We start from the raw sequence: 8,170 nt of genomic DNA, 5'->3' as shown, positions 1-8,170 counted from the left end.
TTATTAATATTTTTATCACAAATTTTTGGAATCGATAATAATCTCTTAAAACTTTGTCAAACAAGAACTTAGTAAACGTCGAACAGACAAGACTGATTGTGTGAGTCGTGCGACTCATAGGTTTATAACTTACTATCTACGGGGAAAAAAATCACTTTAACGAAAAAAGGAATTTGTTGTAATAAGTCATTAGTTGTTCCATTCGAAAAAAGTCACGAAGAGACTATACATAACTAGAAAATTTCATTTTTACGTGTATAACAAATTTTTCAAAAAATGTACGATTTTGTCATTTTGATCTCCAATTGGATCCACCCTTCTCTTTCAAATCAAGATATTTTTTTCAATCTTTGACCATTTACTCTCATTGTACAAGTAGTTTTAGACCATGAAAATACTTCATTTGACTGTACAAAATTAAAATTTAGTGAAAAATACTATTATGCTCTTATTTTAAACTTACGAGTGGACATATTACCCGGAAACTAATCCGAGTCATGTCGATTTGGATTGATTTCTTGCGAAATCGAACCAATCCAAAAACCTTGATTTTAGACATAGTTACATAACATAGTATGCACAATCTAATGGGATTTAATGTATGTAGGAATATATGAGTGAGACTTTGTTCTTGCTAATTGTTAATCCATTTGGTGGTGTTTGCTGTTTCTAGCAACACAAGCTTTTCTAGAAGAATTGAAATATCGTATGCATTACTGTATTGCCAATGTCCTATATTTTCATTTATATGGCCTCCGATTGGGACTTCAATTATGAAAATGTGTATGGTACACATTGTCCTATATTCATTTATAATGGCCTCCGATGGTGTGTATAGTGAATTTTATTTAAATGCGGTCTCTATGGTTCACAATTATGTAGTTTCATCGAATATTCTTTGGAAATCTTATGAAATTTCCATGGAATTATATTGGACATTACTTTTGTATCTTTGGTATGGGAGACTATGAATAACTTTATATAATTCTCGACGATTATTGACTATGTTTTCTTTAATATCGTTCTCACATGTCTTTCATGAAAGACTTTTAATAAGGATGACAATTTCATTAATATCGAAATAATCTAAATTCAAAATATGTAAGAATTAATGTTAGTAATGCCAAATGGATGTAAATTAGGAAGATAATTTGATTTCTTCTTCTTCCTCCTCCTTTTTTGAAGTGAGAAGATGGACTGAAGGCCCGTTAGGTATGACTTTTGCTTTTACTTTCTATAGAAGAGTTTTTTGAGAAAGCTACCTTAAATTTTGTTTGGAAACTAATTTGTGAATGAGTTTCCTATTCCAAAAATTCTTTTATAAGAGAAAGCCACATTGAACCAATTTTATCTAAAATTACTACTAACTTAAAGAAACGTTTTTATAAAATTAGTCAAACAAATTAAAAAACAACTTTTGAATTTCAAAAATTCATTTTAATTTTTTAAAAATCATGTCAAACAAGCTGTGATTAGCTTGCAGCATCATTATAAAATGACATGCAAGGCACGTGTGAATACTAATGTGTTTAAAATATGAATAATATCATTTAAAGTCACATTATCATCACGTAGACTGAAGTTATAATCTCAGCAGGACTAAATAACATTATTTTTAAAATATTGGTTGTTTCTACCAGCCCCTACTCATAATTATTGTATCCTAACTAAAAGTTCATTTATTTATGATTAATTATATTCAGAACACAATTTTGTTATCTATAAATATTTTAATTATAGTTAGGGTCTCTAATGTTTGCTCATTTTTGCACTTGTATCTTCAACATTTTTGTCCCATTTTTATCCATAACCTTCAATGAAATTACACTTCTTGTCTCTGATGACAAAAATTTTTTCCCCAAATATTTTGCAAACATACGTTGAAATGAGGGAAAAATATTTTGTCAAAACTTTAGTATTTGTAATTTCGCTCCTTTAAAAATGGGAGACACAAGAAGTTTCTTTACACCCTACTAACAAATAGAGACTTTCATTATGTACAAGATATGCAAACTAATAAAAGGACGGTGATAAGATTTGATGAAAAAAGTTTGAAGATATAAGTGCAAAAATGAGAAAAGATTAGATACATTATTGCAATTAAAATGTGATATAGTTAACAAAAACTGTAAATATAATTATCCTTTATTTATTACTTCTTCTAATTTGGAACTTCCTGCTTGATTTGTGTGGGAATTGATAGTACAAGGAGCCAAACCTTGTCCGAAGTGTAGAAATATAGTGACTACATTTGTAGTAACAAATAAGAGGACAAGAATTGGAGATGTGAAAATAGTCTCCCTTCCTCTAAGGACAAAATTATGTCGATCTAAATTTTCACGATTTTAAAAAATGTTAATCGTTTATGCATTTGATGATTTGTTTTGGAGTTATAAACGGAAAGAATATATTTGTAGCAGTTGTACACAAGAAATGTTGTGATACTTTCGTACTCAGTTGAGTAAATTTGAATGGAAGTTAGAAAGTTCACCAAGTCAAAGCTTAGTGAAGGAAAAAAAAAAAAAAAAAAAAAAAATGAAAAGAGGAAGAGGAAGAGGAAGAGGAAGAGGAAAAAATGAAAAAAACTTTTTAATTTGGTTTAGTAGCCCAGACACCGTGAACATGCTAAGTCTATGCCATCTAAGATTAACACTAGTCTTATCAAGTTATTTAAAAAAAAAAAAAAAAAAAACTCTTACTATGAGAGGTGCTTCATGTATAGGTATGGGTTCTGAACACTCATAGCACCGAGGGGTGGGTAGGTTTTTTTTTGTAGTTTTTTATACATGTGGTTCTTGTGTGGGATCCACTTGGTGTGAGTGTTGGTAGGGATTCTATTTAATCCAACAAAGTTCCTCTTACTATTGAAGATTGACTTAGAGAAGTCAATGCTCATTGTAAAATAACGCAACGAGGCGCTTGAGATCAAATTGAGAATCTCGATCCATTATAGACAAAATGAAACGTAATTCTAATGTCTTGCTCGACATCGATCAACACGATCATGAAGGTGATCACTTTATTGTGTTAGAGTATTTTACGGTCCAATAAAAATTTAAATTTATTAAAGAATTCAAGACATGACATTCCAATAATTTGATATTGTTGAAATAACTCAACAAACTCTTTAATATCAAGACTTTAAGTTAACACAATCATAAAAATAACTAACTATAATCATGGAAAACAGCCTATAAAAGTTGCCAAAGTCTTGTCCGCGTCAATCCCGCAATATTTTTTGAAAGAACCTTCCTTTTCTTACTCCATAAAATTCAAAATTTATGCACTTGGTCAAAACAAGCGTACCAATACCAAACCAAGAAAATACAAATCTCATGAACATGATACATTGGATTCATTTGAATCATCCTTCTCAATATTGGACTGCCAAAAACCACCACTATAATAATAATAATAATAATAATAATAATAATAATAATAATAATAATAATAATTTACCAAGTCATATATTTATTTAAAATGATTTTATAAATCACCTTGGAAAAAGTAAAAAAATTCTATTTTTCCAATATTTTACTACTTTTCATCAAAAATTCCTTCTTCACAAAGAGTACCCGGATACAGCTGAAACTGATATAATTAATTTACTAAAGATTAATTTCTCATCTTGTACTGACTGGTTCTTCAGTGATTGTATCCAACATTGGCTTTCTTGATCTGCACATTGAGTGTCTATACTTGTACTCTGCTAAAGAGAACCCTTCTACACCATCTAAATTAAATCCCAATCGCCCCGTTTCATTCTCGACCTGATCATCTGCCTGTACTGCAGGCTGCGCCACCACTTCCGGCGATATCCTGAGGGTGTTGCCACCGGATATCCGCTTAGGCGCAGTGTTAGCCGCCATCAGAAACACCGCCATATCAGCCGCCGTGACTACTGAATTCACCCTTTTCATTGGAAACATAAGGTACAAATTGCCAAACTCCAAATCTTCATCTGCAGACAGAGGAGAAAATCTTCTACCAATAGCTAACGACTTCGAATTTACTAAGAAGAAGTTTGGTGACTCTAGCATGAGCTCTGCAGCCTTCACTGGCTCACGAAACTGCCGGATTTCGCCCACCGGAAACATAACCCTGGCTACCTTGGCACTCTTCATTGTAGGAATCACAAAACTGCATGAAAAATAATTTCCCATGTCGAGATAAATAGAGAGAGGTGAAATTGAACTTATGGGCTTTTGAAATGGTTTGGGAGTTTGAAGTTAAGTGTTAAGATATTTATATATATATATACATATAAAGATTAGAAGTATCTAATTTGATACATTAAACTGAATTGGAGTCGACCAGAAAATGACAATGAGCATAGGTTTTTCATGCGTTCTTACACGCAGATTCACACGTTGAAGTGGAATGGGGAGTCAATTATTCAAAGAAAAGGGAAAAAGACATGTGCTAGCGGTTGTGGAAGGTTGTCTGAAAAATAAGGTTTGACGATGCCCACATAATACTTGTCTACGCGTTAGGCCAATGGGGGAGGAATTTGCAGCTTCCGCGCTAATGCGAATTAGAATTTTCAGCATTCATAGATCAGTCCAATATATTGTAAGATTAAAAATTTGGCTTCAACAATAAAAAAATGCCAATTTTGAATAATTCGTTTAGGATGTGTTTAATCACAAGCATTGTAATGAAATGATCAAATACGTTATTAATGTAATTAATTTCGATTGTTGAATCTAATCGTACTTGACATCGTCATGTGCGAATCTACCATGGAGGCAGTGGGGTGCCCCACACTAAGGACTTGTTTGTGCCTCTTTAATTTCAAAAAGTGTATTATAGAATAGTAATTGATGTTGAAATGAGTGGTTAAAAAGAAAAAAATATTTTTTATTTATGTGTAATATTATTATAATAAAGAATATGTGATTAAAAATGAGTATTATAGCAAAAATAATGTGATAGAATGGTTGACAAACAAATGCTAAATTTGAAATTCAAGATTTTACAATAGATTTTTCAAGATTTAAATAAATAAATAAATAAAAATCATATGATTTTCAATTTTGCCCTCAAAACTCTACTCTCGTGGCTTCGCCTTGGTCATCGTTAATGATAAAACAAGTCAAATTTATTTCTGTTACATGATCAAGCCCTTGTTTAGTATAGCTTAAAATTGTGATAAAAATTTAAATCAAAGTCTTGATTTTAACCACCATTTTATGGGACCAACAATTTTTAAACCGTACATTTCATCATTTTTTTAATCAAAATCCTTTAAAAATATAATTTAAATAGAGGCCAAATATTGTATACTAATCATAGTTTAGCAATTTTGCGGACGACTTGTAGAGACAACATGCTAACTGAACAAATTATTTTAGGTCACCTTTTTCGGTGGAGCAGATAATATGGTAACTTGGTGTCACCCGCAATTCAACATTTAGCTAAAATATGAAGCAATTTGGTCTTTGCTTTTGGCTAATCTCCAACTGCAGGCCATTCGGAATACTTCCCATTATGTTATGTTATCCAACTTTTGTCAACAAAAACAGGAGATAAAGTCAGATCGCGCAATATAATATATGGAAATGAATAAGATTTGAACTGTTCTTGGTAATCATCCACTGAGTTTAAAAACTAGTGACATGGACTGTTTTTTTTAATACCTCAAAGAGTGGGAAGCCATGAGTTTCTAGGATTCTCTCGCAACCATTTTGGAAATGGTTAAGAGGGTGTCTGGTAGATATTAAAATTAGATTTTTTAGTATATTGTAATAGAAATTTTTGAATTATGTGGTTGAAAAATTGTGGGACCTATGAAAGATACGGTTAATATTGATTGTTTGACTTTGACTTAAATTAAAATCAGATTTTAGTCCGCACCAAGCGAGCACTAAAACTTGAAACAGTCTTGGAAGATTTTTTATGAATATTAGTAATAATCAAGAAATTGTGTTGAACATGTCGAAGCCAATAAGGAAGTTTTTATGAAGATGTCGAAGCCAATAAGGAAGTTCAGAGCCGATTCTGGCCCAAGGCCACCAAAGCAGTGGCCTTGGGCCTCAACATATAGGGGGCCTCAAAAATAAAAAATAAAAAATAAAAAAATAATAATCAAAGTCCAAAAATACTAAGTTTCGTACAAAATTTATGGAATCCTTGAATTAAATATTTGCTTGAAGATGTAGTAGTGCAAATAAAAGAAAGGTTGTCCCATAAACCAGTGATGACATTTTTTATTTTATTTGGTGTAATTATTCAAGGTCATTTTTTACTTTGTAGATTTGATTGCTTCTTTAGAATTTTTATTTCTTTTTAATGTAGAAAACTTTAGGTAGTAAATGGTAGTCACCACTCACATGCCTCATGGGTTTTCAAAAGGCTATAGTTCTATTTCTTGAATGTGAAATTTGATTCTTGAACAAATCAAATGGTGAGTGAGTGCTATCAGTTTAATGTTCTTTATCACGAGAAATTGTGTTTGAATCGACCATCATTGATGCTAACGGAAAAATTCACACATATATATCCATACAAGATATTAATTCACATCTTACTATGTCATGATAATATTAACTAAAAATAATAGATTGATGGTTAAATATGTTTAAAATACTAGCTCCTAAAATTAAATCCCAAACCAAAATTTGTAACTGATGTAAATTTAAATTGTCTCATTCTAGTCCTTCTGTAAACAAAATTTAGTTCAAAAAAAATATGAAGTATGATGAACGTACACATTCATTGCATGCTGATCCAAATATAGAAAATATTACTACGTTGAAAACACAAATGCTGAACCATATTAATCTTCTAAAGTGATCGATACACATATTGTTTGATGAAATATTGTCAAGATTTTCACTATACCACTAGGTATGTTTCAATATAATTTAGGGATTTAGGATGTGGAATATGCAAGGACGCTAATTTAGGGATTTTGTTCTTTAATTTGACATAATAAGGGTGTGTTTGTTGGAGTAATCTTAGCTTGGCAATGAATAGTTGATTATTTGCTTACTTTTTCACATTCCTTTTTACTATATAAAAATAGTATGTATGGTTAAAAAATGTTGAAATCACAAATATTTATTAAAAAGTAGGTGTGTGACATAATTTTCTTTTGACGTTAAAGAGATTACTAAGTTGGTAAAAAAATTTATTTAAGGGCCTCATAATATTTCGTTGCCTTGGGCCTCAAAATTTTTAGGGCCGACCCTGAGGAAGTTCAATAGATAGCCTACGAAAAACACACCTAAATATCTTTGATTTGATGGAGAAGTCAATAAGGAAAGTTCGATATAAATTGGTTTCCTCAAAGTCTTCTTCCCAAATAAAATCATAAAGATATTAAGAAATATTATTATGTAAAGAAAATATTAAATTTTACCATAAAATTTTACTTGCAGAATAGAAATAATAAGGAAATAATGTCATAATCGAAACAAGGAGACTTTGGTCAGTTGGTCTAGTTTACTGGTGAGTTAGAAAGTAAATATGAACATACTTATTCAGCCAAATTTGTATAAAGTTGTACTCATCCATACAAATTTCAACGAGTACACATTTCGACATTAAAAATCTCTTTGAAAATTTCATTTTCCCCCTAATTGAAGCACCATATGGTCCATATACTCAAGAAGATATTAGTTCTTACCATAAATACATTAATCACAAGAGTAAATTGAATTTTTGCATCACAAACAATGTCTTACCAAATTTCTATGCAAGGAAATAAGGAAAATCAAGATTTTATTTTTAAGTACAAAAGAAATTGATAATAAAATAGCATATATTTCACATATCGTAAAATCAGTTTTGCTCATAGAAATTTAATAAGTGTATTTTGTACACTTAACTGGAACCTTAAATGAGGCTAATTATTATTAATTTTGATAACTTGTGACTTAATTATTTATATATTTTGTTTGTTAGGTGCAACTCAATATTTGGAAGTGAAAATAAAAGAATTGAGTGAAATTCAGGCAAAAACGGGAGAAATCCAAAGTTTGGGAAGCAAATTACAAACATCCAATAATTGATTCGAACCATAAAACTATGATTAAAGATGATATATGATCAATTGGATGCAATTAAAAGATAATGAAGTGAAAGTTTGAAACAAAATCAGTTTCAAACTGAATAAGTTATGCTCCAAATTTTCATTCTCATATTGAGACCCAGTTTCAGAAAGCAA

Source organism: Olea europaea, chromosome 6 (assembly GCF_002742605.1).
Source record: "Olea europaea var. sylvestris chromosome 6, O_europaea_v1, whole genome shotgun sequence".
Lineage (NCBI taxonomy): Eukaryota > Viridiplantae > Streptophyta > Magnoliopsida > Lamiales > Oleaceae > Olea > Olea europaea.
The sequence above is the reverse complement of the archived record's forward strand: the minus strand, read 5'-3'. Positions refer to the sequence as shown.